The sequence below is a fragment of the Oncorhynchus gorbuscha genome, linkage group LG01, assembly GCF_021184085.1.
Source record: "Oncorhynchus gorbuscha isolate QuinsamMale2020 ecotype Even-year linkage group LG01, OgorEven_v1.0, whole genome shotgun sequence".
NCBI classification, from domain to species: domain Eukaryota; kingdom Metazoa; phylum Chordata; class Actinopteri; order Salmoniformes; family Salmonidae; genus Oncorhynchus; species Oncorhynchus gorbuscha.
The window spans coordinates 27669810-27689240 of record NC_060173.1 but is presented as its reverse complement, the minus strand read 5'-3'; positions in this window follow the sequence as shown (position 1 = coordinate 27689240).

The following is a 19431-nucleotide window of genomic DNA, read 5'->3' as shown; positions in this document are numbered from 1 at the left end:
GATTTTGCATGGGTCCCCAGATCCTCAAAGTTCTACAGCTGCACCATCGATGGCATCCTGACCGGTTGCATCCTGCCTGTTATGGCAACTGCTCTGTATCTGACCGGAAGGCACTACAGAGGGTAGTACGTCCGTCCCAGTACATCACTGGGGCCAGATTCCTGACATCCAGGACCTATATACTAGGCGGTGTCATAGGAAGGCCCAAAATATAGTCAGCTGAAATAGGCGACTCCATTAATTTGAAGGGGTGTCCACATACTTTTGTACAGTATACCGACACACCTACTCATTCCAAGGATGATGGCCTGTCATTTATCTTTGCTTATTTGAGCTGTTATTCCCATAATATGGACTTCATCGTTTACCAAAATAGGACTATCTTCTTCATACCACCCCTACCTTGTCACAACACAAGTGATGGCTCAAACGCATTAAGAAGGAAAGAAACTCCACAAATTAACTTTTAACAAGCCACATCTGTTAATTGAATGCATTCCAGGTGACTACCTCATGAAGCTGGTTAAGAAAATGCCAATAGTGTGCAAAGCTGTCATCAAGGCAAAGGGTGACTAATTTGAAGAATCTGAAATATAAAATATTTTTTTATTTGTTCAACACTTCTTTGGTTACTACATTATTCCATTTGTGTTAGTTCATAGTTTTGATTTCTTCACTATTATTCTACAATGTAGAAAATAGTAAAAATAAAGAAAAACCCTTGAATGAGTAGGTGTGTCCAAACTTTTGACTGATACTGTATATAGTATATAATAATATATGAGTCTGCTCAGGAATTTCGGGGTTCACAGCCCACAGAGAAAGTCATCCTCCAGAACCAAGCTTGGGGATTTTACAACACCCAGCCTGTGATGGAATTACATGTATAGCAAATCCAGTAAAACAATGGAGCTTTAGAAAGGATGAGCAAGCCCACAACAAACACCCTCACTTTGACCCACTCTAAAAACTAGACCAGCATCACAGGTCTTCAATCAGTAATACAAAATTCCCCCCAAATGGTCTTGAGCGGAAGCCAAATGTGTTTTTTATTTTATCTTTATTTAACCACATTTACATTTACATTTAAGTCATTTAGCAGACGCTCTTATCCAGAGCGACTTACAAATTGGTGCATTCACCTTATGACATCCAGTGGAACAGTCACTTTACAATAGTGCATCTAAATCTTAAAGGGGGGGTGAGAGGGATTACTTATCCTATCCTAGGTATTCCTTAAAGAGGTGGGGTTTCAGGTGTCTCCGGAAGGTGGTGATTGACTCCGCTGTCCTGGCGTCGTGAGGGAGTCAGTTAAGAACAAATTCTTATTTTCAATGACAGCCTAGGAACAGCGGGTTAACTGCCTGTTCAGGGGCAGAACGACAGATTTGTACCTTGTCAGCTTGGGGGTTTGAACTTGCAACCTTCCAGTTACTAGTGCAACGCTCTAACCACTAGGCTACCCTGCCGCCCCCATACTTTAGATCTTATCGACACAAGAGAATAGTGCAAGAAAACACAAGTAGAAAAACTGTCAATATGACCATCTATCTTTTTATTAGGTCACAATTAAACCAAAACAATTAATGTTGTTTTGTTTGGATAAAGAAAGCAAAGGAAGTCAGCAATGAATCACTCTCGAACCCCAGCTCCTAGGATCACTGTGAATAAGACACTTAAATCTGCTTTTATGACAAGGAGATAGGCAAGTGAAGTGAATTCACGGGTCAAACAATGTTCATTATATTACTGTAGGGAATTCCATCTCCAAACCCGATTCACGGACAGACAGAAAGACCCAAGTCTCTGTGACATGCAAAACAGGATATCTAATACCCCTGCCCAGGTAATCACGTTCCAATTGCTGGGTTCTCCATTGTTGAGCATAATCAAGCAAGAACATTAGTTTATGTGTGGGGGAAAAAAAGAAGCATTTACATTTAAGAAGTGTCCAATGACAGGATAAATGAGAGAGCACTTGAGGAAAGCTGATGAGAATGCAGGCAGAGCCCTGGAGAGGAAATAGTGGCTTGGACAAATGGCTATGACAGATGTGGTACGGGAACTCTCCTTCGGATTGACACAGGTAAGTGGCGCTGCAGAGAACAGGGCAGTTGTGTCAATTAGCAGGCATGGAGGAGCAGCGTCTATCTGTAGGCAGCTCATTAACACCAGGGTCAGTCTCATCACAGCTCCAAGCTGTCCTCATTCTCACAATACCAGCAGGGACGGAGAGGGAACAGGGAATGTATGTAGGGATAGTGGAATCTATGCACATGTGTATACACATAATACTTTAGATCTCTCTCTACCAGTACTATGACCCAAACACACACACACAAACACACACACACATATAGAAACACATGCTTAAATGGCTCATTCCCAAAAAGCTTTTTGTAAATGCAGAGCAGATGGCAGGTGCTCGTTCAAATGAATATTGCAATTGTGTTTATGCAAAAACTGTTTTGTGAATGATTGCGCATGGGTCCAAGGGGCTCACCCCTTCTTTGGCAATCCCCATCAGAAACACCCACCTCAGAATCAGTGGAAGGATTTCAGCGAGAGCTGATTTATACTTTACTATGGAAGCAGGTGTTGCAGTAGTAGATGAAAAATGCTTGCCTGAAAAAATATTGTAAGACACCTAATAGATTGAGCTCGGGGTGACAAAGATGAGAAATCTCTCTTTCTCTCCCTCCCTCCTTCCCTCCCTCCCTATCCATCTATTTTCTGTTATCTGTCTATTTTCTATTCTCAGATTTCAGACCGATTTCATTCTATTTTAATCACATTTAGAATATGAACCTGTAATGACATATCTTAACACACAAACCGCTAAGCTGCTCATGAAGATGAAGGCATAACTGCCGAAAAGCATTAGCCATCCTGGCCGAAAAGAAAAGGTGCAATGAGGTGACGTCTTTTTGACCTTTAAAAAAAACTTTTGGGAGTGTTGCCGTTTCCCAATGTTTCTTGATCTTGGGATTTCCTTTGAAGTCATTGTCATATATGGCAGAGCACCCAGCTATTAAAGCGAGATAGCGCACCTGTTACCCATTCCACAGCTAAGCTACTCAGTTTGACGTTCACCACATATGTTTCCTGTTTAGAACTGGGTCAATTTAGAGCCTTCTCAGAATAAGAATACTATGGAGTTTCACATTCTCACTAGGTTATGGATCGAACAGCCCTGACCTATGCCCTTCCCTGGTGCTGAATGCTGAGGGTTAACTGACCGTGTCCAATATGTCAAACACAATGCAGCCTGAAACCGAGACGTTCACTAATCAGGTATCTGGTGAGTGAGGAGTTAATTGGACCTGCTTTTTATGGTCGATGCACAGGCAGGCAGTACCTCTTTTTATCAGTGATTGGTTGGAGCCTGAGGGCCCTCACCAGCTCCCCTATTCATCTCCTCTGACACCATGGCCCCAGCTGTCTCGTCCCTATTATTGGAGGGTACTGACGGGGAATATCTAACACCTCTAGCTCCCAGACGCTCCGGCATGGGGACTGCCACCGCTCTGGCCTCAGCTTGGTCTCTTAACTCTACTGTCAAGATCTAAAAGACAAAAAGACTATGGTTGCTGTTCCCACGGGGAACCGTGGACACAACTCAATTTGCTCTCCAGGTGACAGACAGAGTTTCAAACCTTCTGAGAGTTACCTGCCAGCCCTCTTTGCTCTCACTGCTCTCATTCACTCTATTCTCTCTCTGTCTCCCCACTCTCCTTCTCTCTCTGTGTCTCTCTCTCTCCTTGCCTCTTGCACTCTTTTTATTCCTGTCGTGAATACCGTCTCTCTCTCCTCTCCGGAAAGTTGTATCCACAGTCCTTCCCCTCTCTGTCTCTGTTTTATTGACAGTAAATATGTGAGAGCCTAAAACGGAAGTCGGTGTAGCAGACAGAATCAATTACCCCTCTTCTCCTCATTCTGCTATGCCTCCTTAAGGTCGACATTAGGCAGAGCGTTAGGTAGAGCTTCTCTCACATTAAAAGCGTGGAGCATTGGGGGTGCTGACAGGGGTGATGTGGAGCTGCACAGTGATGTATTCCTTACATAAACAAACTCCTGGCCAATCCATCTCTCTGACTACTTACAGGTTAAACCCTAGTCTTATTGGACTTGCATTATCCCCTAGTGCAAGTCATGGCATTGTGCTTGACTCATTGGACTGGATTATAAATGCTATAGGCTTAATTTGTTTGCTATTATTCTGTGCCAAGTGAATTATATTGTTATATGCAGTGGCTACTGAAGTAGGTGGCTTGGTTTTGTCTCTTGTCCAAAACAGCAATGTAAAAATGCAAAAAAATCTATAATGCAATACAGAGTAAAACATGCTCACACACAGGCACGCACGCACCCGCACCGGCACACACACACACACACACACACACACACACACACACACACACACACACACACACACACACACACACACACACACACACACACACACACACACACACACACACACACACACACACACACACACACACACACACACACACACACACACACACACACACACACACACACACTACGATACAAGCAGAGTTCGGCCTTTGCCATTTTAAAATTGGTCCTTAGTAGTAGCAGCCTTGCCCTTTCGAACAGCCTCACTGAATTCATATTATGTGATGAAAATACTCTCATACTTTGAGTGAAAAAAAAAAAGTTTTCTGTGACCCCTTGTATTACTCATATTTTCTATGGGTTTTCCATTAATACTTCTCTTCTACAATATAATTGAAAATGTTCTCTCCTCAGTGCCCATTGTGTAGCATAACAAGAGAAAAGTAATATGGTTCATCCACTGCAAGGCAAGAAAAGGTTAGACTTCAGTACTATTGAGGAACATTTAGGTTTCAATCATTTAGAAGGTATGACCTTTGGAGAAGGGGCCTAATCAGTCTGGACTCCCTCAGTGCCTGTGGAGCCTGTCTCTTAACTACTGTCAGAAAACTTAGGTCAGAGCACATCTCTCCTCTCTCTCATCCAGGGGCACAACTTTCATTGGGGACGGGGGGGGGGCATGTCCTCCCCCAACATTGTGAAATTGCAATCCCCAGTTTTAGAATTGGAATATGATAGAAGACACGGCACCAGTGTCCTTTAAGACCATGCAGATGCCTCCGAGCGGTCGGATAAACTGTTTGGAGTGTTTATCCGACTGGATTTAGGATCTGGAGGACACCACAGAGAGGGCTGACAGGCTGTGTGAAGGCAAAGCTTCTAGAAGGCTGGGTGGACCTGCACGGGAGAGTTGAGCATAGTGTGTACGTGTTGCGCTCTTTCACCGAGTTGTAAAAGGAAGAAAAACAGAATATGGCTACTCTTTAGTTCACTGATGTAGCTGGCAAGGCAACTGCTGATGAATTAACTTAACAGAAAAAAAACTAAACTAGATTTTACTTGCAGTGCTGAGCTAGTATGGTAACTGACATGTAAAGTTAGCTAATGTGTCATCCCCTCTCGACTGAAGTGAATGAATAAGCTACGCTAGTGAGTAGCTACCACAGCCAAGTCAGCTTTAGCCTCTAGTTATCTGTCAGATAGCAATATGAGGTGGCTATTATTAATATCAAACAGCAGATGTTTGTATGGAAATGTTTGTAGCCCATTTAAGAAGTAAATTAACTTGGCAAACTTTCACCAACATTGACGATTGATATATATATTTTTCAAAATCAGTGTAATGTGAGTTGTATTCGTCAGTATGGCAATGTAACGTTATTGATCTGTCAGTTTCCCTACCTAAAAGTCCCTGCTTTTCACACTGGCACAATAATAAACAGCCCTAATGTTACAGATTTCACTGTCATGTTGCACAGTAGAAGTCTGCACAGGACCGATTTCTTCATCTCACTCCTTCATCTCACTCCATTGTTTGTTCATTAAAATAACATCAAATTGATCAGGAATACAGTGTAGACATTGTTAATGTTATAAATGTCTATTGTAGCTGGAAATGGCTGTTTTTTTAATGGAATATCTACATAGGCGTAAAGAGGCCCATTATCAGCAACCATCACTCCTGTGTTCCAATGGCACATTGTGTAGCTAATCCAAGTTTATAATATTAAAAGGCTAATTGATCATTGGAAAAAACTTTTGCAATTATGTTAACACAGCTAAAAACTGTTTTTCTGATTAAAAAAGCAATGCAACAGGCCTTCTTTAGATGAGTTGAGTATCTGGAGCATCAACATTTGTGGGTTCGATTACAGGCTCAAAATGGCCAGAAACAAAGAACTTTCTTCTGAAACTCATCAGTCTATTCTTGTTCAGAGAATTGAAGGCTATTCCGTGTGATACATTGCCAAGAAACTGAAGATCTCATACAATGCTGTGTACTGCTCCCTTCACAGAACAGCGCAAACTGCCTCTAACCAGAATAGAAAGAGGAGTGGGAGGCCCCGGTTCACAACTGAGCAAGAGGACAAGTACATTAGAGTGTCTAGTTTGAGAAACAGATGCCTCACAAGTCCTCAACTGGCAGATTCATTAACTTCATCGATAAAGGGGGCGCTCTTTTAATTTTGGGATAAAAAACTTTCCCATTTTAAACAAGATATTTTGTCACGAAAAGATGCTCGACTATGCATATTATTGACAGCTTTGGAAAGAAAACACTCTGACGTTTCCAAAACTGCAAATATATTATCTGTGAGTGCCACAGAACTGATGCTACAGGCGAAACCAAGATGAAATTTCAAACAGGAAATGCCCCAGATTTTGAAGGCGCTGTGTTCCAATGTCTCCTTATATGGCTGTGAATGCGCAAGGAATGAGTCTACACTTTCTGTTGTTTACCCAAGGTGTCTGCAGCATTGTGACGTATTTGTAGGCATATCATTGGAATATTGACCATTTTACACTACATCTACCAGGTGCTCGCTTGGTGTCCTCCATTGCAATTATTGCGTAATCTCCAGCTGCGTGTATTTTTCCATTCCTTCAGAGGAGAAACCCAACTGCCACGAATGATTTATCATCGAATAGATATGTAAAAAACACCTTGAGGATTGATTCTAAACAACGTTTGTCATGTTTCTGTCGATATTATGGAGTTAATTTGGAAAAAAGTTTGGCGTTGTAATGACAGAATTTTCGTTTTTTTTTCTCAGCCAAACGTGATTAACAAAACGGAGCGATTTCTCCTACACAAATAATATTTTGGGAAAAACTGAACATTTGCTATCTAACTGAGAGTCTCCTCATTGAAAACATCCAAAGTTCTTCAAGGGTAAATTATTTTATTTGAATGCTTTTCTTGTTTATGTGAAAATTTTGCCTGCTGAATGCTAGGCTTAATGCTATGCTAGCTATCAATACTCTTAGACAAATGCTTGTGTAGCTATGGTTGAAAAGCATATTTTGATATTTTGAAAATCTGAGATGACAGTGTTGTTAACAAAAGGCTAAGCTTGTGAGTGAATATATTTCTTTAATTTCATTTGCGATTTTCATGAATAGTTAACGTTGCGATATGGTAATGAGCTTGAGGCTATGATTACGCTCCCGGATACGGGGTTGCTCGACGCAAGAAGTTAAATAGCACCCAAAAAACACCAGTCTCAACGTCAACAGTGAAGAGGCGACTCCGGGATGCTGGCCTTCTAGGCTGAGTTCCTCTGTCCAGTGTCGGTGTTCTTTTACCCACCTTAACCTCTTAGGCCGACCCACACCGCATTCGGTCGCGTAATCATAGCCTCAAGCTCATTACCATAACGCAACGTTAGCGATTTCTAAAAATCGCAAATGAAATGAAATAAATATGCCTGCTCTCAAGCTTATCCTTTTCTTAACAATCCTGTCGTCTCAGATTTTCAAAATATGCTTTAGAACCAGAGAAAATCAATAATTTGTGTAAGAGTGGTGATAGCTAGCTTAGCATTTAGCGTTAGCATTTAGCACGCAACATATTCACAAAAACCAGCAAAGGGATCAAATAAAATAATTTACCTTTGAAGAACTTCAGATGTTTCAATGAGGAGACTCTCAGTTACATAGCAGATGTCCAGTTTTTCCTGAAAGATGCTTGTGTAGGACACAACGTTCCGTTTTGTTACTATGCATTTGGCTACCGAAACTAACCGAAAATTCAGTCACCTACACGTCAAACTTTTTTCCGAATTAACTCCATAATATCGACTGAAACATGGAAAACGTTGTTTGAATCAATCCTCAAGGTGTTTTGTCATATATCTCTTCATTGAAATGCCGTTCCTGGAAGCCTGCATTGTTCTCAGATTCGGATGGAAAAATACTGGTAGGTGACTTTTGCGCACCAATTTCCACACAGACACCGTGCGGGACCCCTGGTAAATGTAGTCTCTTATGGTCAATCTTCCAATGATATGCCTACAAATACGTCACAATGCTGCAGACACCTTGGGGAAACGATAGAAAGTGTCCGTTCATTCCTGTCGCATTCACAGCCATATAAGGCGATCATGGAAAATGTGCCATCAGAAATCCTGTTGATTTCCTGGTCGCTCAAACATCTTGGTTTTGCCTGTAGATTTTGTTCTATGGCACTCACAGTGAAACTCTTTGCAGTTCTGGAAACGTCAGAGTGTCTTCTTTCCAGAACTATCAATTCCAAGCATAGTCGAGCATCTTTCCGTGACAAAATATTGCGCTAAAAACGGGCACGTCTTTTTATCCAAAAATGAAATACTGCCCCTAGAGTCTTAAGAGGTTAATCTTTTCTTTTCATTATTCAGTCTGAGATATGGATTTTCCTTTGCAACTGTTTCTTTGCATGTCGCCTCTTCACTGTTTTCATGACATTAAGCAAGAACGTTCTATTATCTTTTTATCCACAGGTCATATAAATGTGCACATTGACAATGCTGGAGATAATCAATATGATCTTAAAAAGTGGTGTAGTTGCCCTTTAACTTCTTGCGTCGAGCCATCCCGGATCCGGTATCGTGACTACAGCCTCAAGCTCATTACCATAACGCAACGTTAACTATTCTTGAAAATTCGCAAATGAAATTAAATTAATCTATTTGCTCTCAAGCATAGCCTTTTGTTAACAACACTGTCATCTCAGATTTTCAAAATATGCTTCTCAACCATTGCAAAACAAGCATTTGTGTAACTGTCATGCAGGTGAAAGAGGACCCAAAAGCGACTTAACAGAAACAGAGTTTATTTAAGTCCAAACAGGGAATAACAGAAATCCTCTAGTCTGTAGAGGGGAATAACTGGAGAAGCGGCCACAGACTGCAGGTCGCTTCGGGTAGGCGCAGGCCGTAGTAGACAGAGACACCTGCTCACACGCAGCATCTGATGAAGGCAAAAAACACGACAGGACAGGGCGATACACAATCACAGCAAAAACACGACAGGACAGGGCGAAACGCAATCACAGCATGGTGAATACTAAACAAGGAACCGACGGGACAGGAACGGAACACAAAGGAATAAATAGGGACTCTAATCAGGGGAAAGGATCGGGAACAGGTGTGGGAAGACTAAATGATGATTAGGGGAATAGGAACAGCTGGGAGCAGGAACGGAACGATAGAGAGAAGAGAGAGCGAGAGAGTGAGAGGGGGAGGGGGAGAGAGAGGGATAGAAAGAGGGAAAGAACCCAATAAGACCAGCAGAGGGAAACGAACAGAATGGGGAGCACAGGGACAAGACATGATAATAAATGACAAACATGACAGTAACAGTATTGATAGCTAACGTAGCATTTAGCGTTAGCATTCAGCAGGCAACATTTTCACAAAAACCAGAAAAAGCATTCAAATAAAATAATTTACCTTTGAAGAACTTAGGATGTTTTCAATGAGGAGACTCTCAGATAGCAAATGTTCAGTTTTTCCTGAAAGATTATTTGTTTAGGACAAATTGCTCCGTTTTCTGCGTCACGTTTAGCTACGAAAAAAAAACTGTATCCGGGATTGTGTAAATCTATCCGCAAGCTCATTAGCATAACACAAAGTTAACTATTCATGAAAATCGCAAATGAAATGAAATTAATCTATTTGCTCTCAAGCTTAGCCTTTTGTTAACAACACTGTCATCTCAGATTTTCAAAATATGCTTCTCAACCATTGCAAAACAAGCATTTGTGTAACAGTATTGATAGCTAACGTAGCATTTAGCGTAGCATTTAGCGTAAGCATTCATCAGGCAGCATTTTCACAAAAACCAGAAAAAGCATTCAAATAAAATCATTTACCTTTGAAGAACTTCAGATGTTTTCAATGAGGAGACTCTGTTAGATAGCAAATGTTTCGTTTTTACAAAAAATATTATTTGTGTCGACAAATCGCTCCGTTTTGTTCATCACGTATGGTTAAGGAAAAAAAATCATTAAAACGCGAACTTTTCCCAAAATTAACTCCATAATATCGACAGAAACATGGCAAACCGATGTTTAGAATCAATCCTCAAGGTGTTTTTCACATATCTATCGAAGATAAAATCCATCAGTTTACTTTCTCTTCTGAAGAAATGGAACGCGCATGGACCTACAGATTACGCACACAGGACACCGGGCGGGACACCAGGTAAATGTAGTCTCTTATGGTCAATCTTCCAATGATATGCCTACAAACACGTCACAATGCTGCAGACACCTCGGGGAATAGACAGAAAGCGCAGGCTCATTCCTGGCGCATTCACAGCCATATAAGGAGACATTGGAACACAGCGCCTTCAGAATCTGGGGCATTTCCTGTATGAAACTTCATCTTGGTTTCGCCTGTTGCATTAGTTCTGTGGCACTCACAGATAATATCTTTGCAGTTTTGGAGACGTCAGAGTTTTGTCTTTCCAAGGCTGTCAATTCCATGCATAGTCGAGCATCTTTTCGTGACAAAATATTGCGCTTAAAACGGGCACGTCTTTTTATCCAATAATGACACAGCGCCCCCATAGGTTGAAGAGGTTAACATCTAGCGCCGAGCAATCCCGTATCCGGGAGCGTAATCATAGCCTCAAGCTCATTACCACAACGCAACGTTAACTATTCATGAAATTCGCAAATGAAATGAAATAAATATATTGGCTCATAAGCTTAGCCTTTTGTTATATGCATCGTCGAGCATCTTTTCGTGACAAAATATCTTGTTTAAAACGGGAACGTTGTTTTATCCATAAATTAAAAGAGCGCCCCCTATATCCAAGAAGTTAAGCACTATACAACATTTTTTTAAATTATCAATTTAATTAATGAACATACCATGGAAAAGTTTAAATGACATACATTTCATATCACTAGGGTGACCAAAATTCCAAATACACAAATACGGGACATTGGGATGATTTTGTGCGTCATTCCCAGGACATTGCAGTGTTTTACACAAGCGCTGGCTGTCGGCCAAGCAGCCCATTATAGACTCATTTTCAGCCGACTACTTTTCCACTTCAAATAACTTTGCTGCTTTTTTATTATTCTGGAAGAAAAAATTGAGCGGAGCCCTCTCCCGCGAGAATAAACGGTATGCATATTCTATAGATCTATTGATAGGAAAGGTGCCTGTCAGTCACAAAGTGAGCGATGACAGGGAAACACCACCTCCTGGTACCTTGTTGTGTTTGTTGTGTGCACAGTGTCTAATGTTTACACGGAGGGAGAGAGCATGATGCCCCTTCGTTGTCCATGTGAACCAGTTTGCACGTCCTATATAATGTGGTAACGATGAGTTAAAATCCACTTAGCTATTGTCTTCTGGCATATTCATTTATTTTATTTCACGTGTTTCATATGCAGCCACAGAGTGACTGCGAATAGGCTATTTACTGTGCTTGATTGACAGCTTAACCAGTTCATAAAAGGTGTTGAACTGATTGAATGAAGTCAATATCATATATCCTTGCCATTCATAAGTCATACAACGTAATTATATGTCCACAATATGGCATTAGGACAAGTAAACTAAAAATCGTGTTTGCATCGCCATGGGAATTATAGGGCTGCTGAGGATGGTGCAACACCCTCTGACAAATCTGAATTGAAATGTGTATTTTTCCAATAAAAGTAATACATTGGACTTTTCGATATGAAATCCATCAGGGAATTCCACCTGACATTTAGAAAGCTTGCATAGATAATAGATGCCACAATTACCTACTGTGATGACTTTCCAATTAACTTTCTCATGTTGATAAAAAACAGCTGGAGACTCGGGAGGGTAGCAGGGAACCAGAGACTGAAGCTGAGCATGGGGCAAGGGGAGAGAAGACAGTGTAAGCAGGTCCGGAGCGAAATCAAAGGAAGCCGTAGAGCGGGGGTCCAGTGCAGGGAAGCAGGACTGACAAGACGAGGGACTGGAGACAGGGACCAGAGGCAGACCAGACGGAACTGTTGTGGAGAGAACAGCAGAGTCAGGCTAGGGAAAAAGGATAGCGAAATCTATGCAGGAACAAATGGCTTGAAACATAGACTGACTGAGCAGAGATTACAATCTGGTTTAGTATTTGTAGAGGTTTCGATTATGGAACAGGTTGCAGCTGGTGGGGATCTGCTCTGCCTCCAGCACACCTGTCTCCACTCACAAAATCACATGCACCCAAACAGCGAGAGAGAGGAAGAGAGCACTGGGGGAGTGGCATCAGCTTAGGGAGACACAGGATGAGAAGTAGTGGGTGTGGCAGGGGCAGATGTAACAGTATCCCCCCTCTCTACGTGGGGCCTGACCGGCCTTATATGGGTGTATGGTATGGAAATCACGTGAGTGAGGGTCCAGAATATGATGGCGAGGTACCCAGCAGCACGCCTCAGGCCTGTATCCTTCCCAGTCCACCAGGTACTACCAGCCGCGCCCCTGACGGTGCACATCCAGAAGCTGATGGTCATCAATGAGCCAAGGGGGTGGAGGAGCTGCTACAGGAGGAGACGGGACTGGACCAGACAGGTTTATTCATGGATACATGGAAGGTACGGTGGATCCCGAGAGAGGCTGGGAGTTTCAGGTGCACAGCAGAGGGGATAATGAGACCGTCAATTTCAAATGGACCAATGAGTCGGGGGGAGTGTCTTAGATGTCATCTTCAATGGCAGGTCCTTCGAAGAGAGTCATACCTTTTGGCCTGGGGTGTAGACTGGAGCTGAGGCACAGCGACGGTTGACTTGGGACTGGGTCCTGGTAGAGGCACGAAGAAGGGCACTCCGGGCCTTTCTCCAGGTGCGATGACTATGGCACATATGGTCATGGAGAGAGGGGACCGCAACCTCGACCTCTTAGGCAGGTATCAAGGGGGGGGGATAACACAGACCACACTCAAAAGGTGACATACCTGACGAGGTGTTAGTGAGGGTGCTGTGGGCATATTCAACCCAGGGTAGCTGAGCACCCCAAGAGGAAGGGTTAGCAGAAGTCATGCAGCGTAGGGCAGTCTCCATCTCTGGGTTGGCCCGTTCAGTCTACGCGTTAGTCTGGGGGTGATATCCAGAAGAAACACTGACATTGATACCAAGAGCTGAACAGAAGAATCTCCATACCTGGGATGTAAACCGGGGTACCATGTCATAAAAGATGTCATTGGGAATGCCATGCAGACAAAACACACGGGATACCAGCAGGTCTGCAGTTCACCTGGAGGACGGAAGCTTGGAGAGGGGAATGAAGTGAGCCGCTTTGGAAAATCTGTCATTAATCGTGAGGATGACTGAGTTAACGTTAGATGGAAGAAGGCCAGAGATGAAGTCCCAAGCTATGTGTGACCAGGGGCGACTAGGTATGGGAAGAGGGTGAAGCAGACCGGGTTTAGTCGAGGTTTTGTTCTAGGCACAGACTGAGCAGGCTGAGACAAACTCCCGGTATCTCTCTTCATAGTGGCCCACCAAAAATGCTAACGAAGGAAGCCGAGGGTCCAGTTCATACCAGGGTGACAGGTGAGGTGGGTAGAATGGGCCCATTGAAGAACATCAGAGCGAACAGAATCTGGAACAAACAGAACATTTCTAGGACCGTTACCCGGGTCAGGTTGGTTCCCCTGAGCTTGGCCCATACGGGACTTGATCTCCCAGGAGAGGGTGGCAACGATGCAGATGGATGGCACAATGGTCCCTGGCTCGGAACCAGTGTTGTCGGTGGTGAACTGGCAGGAGAGGGCGTCAGGCTTGGTAATCCTAGAACCGGGGTGACAAATTAGTGTGAAATTGAATCTACAGAAGAATCTAGTTCAGATGTTTGGCGGTCTGGATTTAGGACAGATTTGTGTGGTCTATTCACACAAGGAAGGAGAGTACGGAGCCCTCCAACCAGTGACGCCATTCCTCAAGAGCCAGCTTAACTGCCAGGAGTTCCCGGTTACCGATGTCAAAGTTTCTTTCTGCAGGTGAGAGCTTACTGGACATGCACATGGGTGGAGCTTCTGATCAGAGGGGGACCGTTGAGACAGAATGGCTCCTACCCCGGTGTCGGAGGCGTCCACCTCCACGATGAACTGGAGTTATGGGTCTGGCTGAGTGAGGACTGGAGCGGAAGTGAAGCGATGCTTGAGTTTCAAGAACGCTACCTCTGCCTCAGGGGTCCAGTGGACCAGAGTGGAGGTGGAGGAGAGTGGTGAGAGGTGCTGCCAGACAGCTGTAGTTGTGGATGAAACGTCTGTAAAAAAAAACAGGAAATGCTGTAGTTACAGGTTAGATGGCACAGGCCACTATGACTGGCATGACCTTGGTGGGGTCCATACATAACTCCCTGTGCAATAATATAACCCGGGAAAGACACAGAGGAAGCATGGAACTCACATTTCTTAGCTTTAACAAAAAACTTACTCTCCACAGCCGTTAGAAAACTCTGTGAATGTGCTGCTGGTGAGCCTCAGGGTCATTAGACAAATCGAAATGTCATCCAAATAGAAAAAACAAAGCGTCCAATCATATCCTTCAGCACATATTGGATATGTTCTGGAATACAGCAGGGGCGTTAGTAAGACCAAAATCATGACCAAATACTCAAATAGGCCAAGTGGTGTGTTGAACACAGTTTTCCACTTGTCCCCCTCTCTGATGTGGACAAGGTGGTAGGCACTCCGGAGGCAGAGTTTGGTGAACAACGTGGCACCATGCGGGCGGGCAAAAGCAAAACTGATGAGTAGCAAGGGATACTAGTTCTTCACTGTGATATTATTCAGCCCACAACAGTCTATGGACGGCCTCAGTGACCCATCCTGAGGAGCTCCCGGCTGGAAGTCAATGGCACAGTCGTTTGGCCGATGAGGTGGCAGCGACAAGGCAGGGTGCTTGCTGAACGCAAGATCTAGATCGGGATACTCGGGAGGAACTGATGACAGGTCCGGAGGTTCTGGAATGGACTGGGACACAGAAAAGGCAGGGGCAAGGGCAGACTGTAGACAATTTGAGTGACAAAATTAACTCCAAGTTGTTACCTTTCCGTCGGTCCAGTCGATCTGTGGGTTGTGCAGCTTTAACCTCTTGCTCCTACCTGGCACGCAGGCGTCCCATCTACACTCGATCCCTCCGATGTCAACAATTACAGACCAGTATCCCTTCTTTCTTTTCTCTCCAAAACTCTTGAACGTGCCGTCCTTGGCCAGCTCTCCCGCTATCTCTCTCTGAATGACCTTCTTGATCCAAATCAGTCAGGTTTCAAGACTAGTCATTCAACTGAGACTGCTCTCCTCTGTATCACGGAGGTGCTCCGCACTGCTAAAGCTAACTCTCTCTCCTCTGCTCTCATCCTTCTAGATCTATCGGCTGCCTTCGATACTGTGAACCATCAGATCCTCCTCTCCACCCTCTCCAAGTTGGGCATCTCCTGTGCGGCCCACGCTTGGATTGCGTCCTACCTGACAGGTCGCTCCTACCAGGTGGCGTGGCGAGAATCTGTCTCCTCACCACGCGCCCTCACCACTGGTGTCCCCCAGGGCTCTGTTCTTGGCCCTCTCCTATTCTCGCTATACACCAAGTCACTTGGCTCTGTCATAACCTCACATGGTCTCTCTTATCATTGCTATGCAGACGACACACAATTCATCTTCTCCTTTCCCCCTTCTGATGACCAGGTGGCGAATCGCATCTCTGCATGTCTGGCAGACATATCAGTGTGGATGACGGATCACCACCTCAAGCAGAACCTCGGCAAGACGGAGCTGCTCTTCCTCCCGGGGAAGGACTGCCCGTTCCATGATCTCGCCATCACGGTTGACAACTCCATTGTGTCCTCCTCCCAGAGCGCCAAGAACCTTGGCGTGATCCTGGACAACACCCTGTCGTTCTCAACCAACATCAAGGTGGTGGCCCGTTCCTGTAGGTTCATGCTCTACAACATCCGCAGAGTACGACCCTGCCTCACACAGGAAGCGGCGCAGGTCCTAATCCAGGCACTTGTCATCTCCCGTCTGGATTACTGCAACTCGCTGTTGGCTGGGCTCCCTGCCTGTGCCATTAAACCCCTTCAACTCATCCAGAACGCCGCAGCCCGTCTGGTGTTCAACCTTCCCAAGTTCTCTCACGTCACCCCGCTCCTCCGTTCTCTCCACTGGCTTCCAGTTGAAGCTCGCATCCACTACAAGACCATGGTGCTTGCCTACGGAGCTGTGAGGGGAACGGCACCTCAGTACCTCCAGGCTCTGATCAGGCCCTACACCCATTACATTACATTTACATTTAAGTCATTTAGCAGACGCTCTTATCCAGAGCGACTTACAAATTGGTGCATTCACCTTATGACATCCAGTGGGACAGTCACTTAACAATAGTGCATCTAAAACTTAGGGGGGGTGGGGTGAGAGGGATTACTTAACCTATCCTAGGTATTCCTTAAAGAGGTGGGGTTTCAGGTGTCTCCGGAAGGTGGTGATTGACTCCGCTGTCCTGGCGTCGTGAGGGAGTTTGTTCCACCATTGGGGGCCAGGGCAGCGAACAGTTTTGACTGGGCTGAGCGGGAGCTGTACTTCCTCAGTGGTAGGGAGGCGAGCAGGCCAGAGGTGGATGAACGCAGTGCCCTTGTTTGGGTGTAGGGCCTGATCAGAGCCTGGAGGTACTGAGGTGCCGTTCCCCTCACAGCTCCGTAGGCAAGCACCATGGTCTTGTAGCGGATGCGAGCTTCAACTGGAAGCCAGTGGAGAGAACGGAGGAGCGGGGTGACGTGAGAGAACTTGGGAAGGTTGAACACCAGACGGGCTGCGGCGTTCTGGATGAGTTGAAGGGGTTTAATGGCACAGGCAGGGAGCCCAGCCAACAGCGAGTTGCAGTAATCCAGACGGGAGATGACAAGTGCCTGGATTAGGACCTGCGCCGCTTCCTGTGTGAGGCAGGGTCGTACTCTGCGGATGTTGTAGAGCATGAACCTACAGGAACGGGCCACCGCCTTGATGTTAGTTGAGAACGACAGGGTGTTGTCCAGGATCACGCCAAGGTTCTTGGCGCTCTGGGAGGAGGACACAATGGAGTTGTCGACCGTGATGGCGAGATCATGGAACGGGCAGTCCTTCCCCGGGAGGAAGAGCAGCTCCGTCTTGCCGAGGTTCAGCTTGAGGTGGTGATCCGTCATCCACACTGATATGTCTGCCAGACATGCAGAGATGCGATTCGCCACCTGGTCATCAGAAGGGGGAAAGGAGAAGATGAATTGTGTGTCGTCTGCATAGCAATGATAAGAGAGACCATGTGAGGTTATGACAGAGCCAAGTGACTTGGTGTATAGCGAGAATAGGAGAGGGCCAAGAACAGAGCCCTGGGGGACACCAGTGGTGAGAGCGCGTGGTGAGGAGACAGATTCTCGCCACGCCACCTGGTAGGAGCGACCTGTCAGGTAGGACGCAATCCAAGCGTGGGCCGCGCCGGAGATGCCCAACTCGGAGAGGGTGGAGAGGAGGATCTGATGGTTCACAGTATCGAAGGCAGCCGATAGATCTAGAAGGATGAGAGCAGAGGAGAGAGAGTTAGCTTTAGCAGTGCGGAGCGCTCCGTGATACAGAGGAGAGCAGTCTCAGTTGAATGACTAGTCTTGAAACCTGACTGATTTGGATCAAGAAGGTCATTCAGAGAGAGATAGCGGGAGAGCTGGCCAAGGACGGCACGTTCAAGAGTTTTGGAGAGAAAAGAAAGAAGGGATACTGGTCTGTAATTGTTGACATCGGAGGGATCGAGTGTAGGTTTTTTCAGAAGGGGTGCAACTCTCGCTCTCTTGAAGACGGAAGGGACGTAGCCAACGGTCAGGGATGAGTTGATGAGCGAGGTGAGGTAAGGGAGAAGGTCTCCGGAAATGGTCTGGAGAAGAGAGGAGGGGATAGGGTCAAGCGGGCAGGTTGTTGGGCGGCCGGCCGTCACAAGACGCGAGATTTCATCTGGAGAGAGAGGGGAGAAAGAGGTCAGAGCACAGGGTAGGGCAGTGTGAGCAGAACCAGCGGTGTCGTTTGACTTAGCAAATGAGGATCGGATGTCGTCGACCTTCTTTTCAAAATGGTTGACGAAGTCATCTGCAGAGAGGGAGGAGGGGGGGGGGGCGGAGGATTCAGGAGGGAGGAGAAGGTGGCAAAGAGCTTCCTAGGGTTAGAGGCAGATGCTTGGAATTTAGCGTGGTAGAAAGTGGCTTTAGCAGCAGAGACAGAGGAGGAAAATGTAGAGAGGAGGGAGTGAAAGGATGCCAGGTCCGCAGGGAGGCGAGTTTTCCTCAATTCCGCTCGGCTGCCCGGAGCCCTGTTCTGTGAGCTCGCAATGAGTCATCGAGCCACGGAGCGGGAGGGGAGGACCGAGCCGGCCTGGAGGATAGGGGACATAGAGAGTCAAGGGATGCAGAGAGGGAGGAGAGGAGGGTTGAGGAGGCAGAATCAGGAGATAGGTGGGAGAAGGTTTGAGCGGAGGGAAGAGATGATAGGATGGAAGAGGAGAGAGTAGCGGGGAGAGAGAGCGAAGGTTGGGACGGCGCGATACCATCCGAGTAGGGGCAGTGTGGGAGGTGTTGGATGAGAGCGAGAGGGAAAAGGATACAAGGCAGTGGTCGGAGACTTGGAGGGGAGTTGCAGTGAGGTTAGTGGAAGAACAGCATCTAGTAAAGATGAGGTCGAGCGTATTGCCTGCCTTGTGAGTAGGGGGGAAGGTGAGAGGGTGAGGTCAAAAGAGGAGAGGAGTGGAAAGAAGGAGGCAGAGAGGAAAGAGTCAAAGGTAGACGTGGGGAGGTTAAAGTCGCCCAGAACTGTGAGAGGTGAGCCGTCCTCAGGAAAGGAGCTTATCAAGGCATCAAGCTCATTGATGAACTCTCCGAGGGAACCTGGAGGGCGATAAATGATAAGGATGTTAAGCTTGAAAGGGCTAGTAACTGACAGCATGGAATTCAAAGGAGGCGATAGACAGATGGGTAAGGGGAGAAAGAGAGAATGACCACTTGGGAGAGATGAGGATCCCGGTGCCACCACCCCGCTGACCAGACGCTCTCGGGGTGTGCGAGAACACGTGGGCGGACGAAGAGAGAGCAGTAGGAGTAG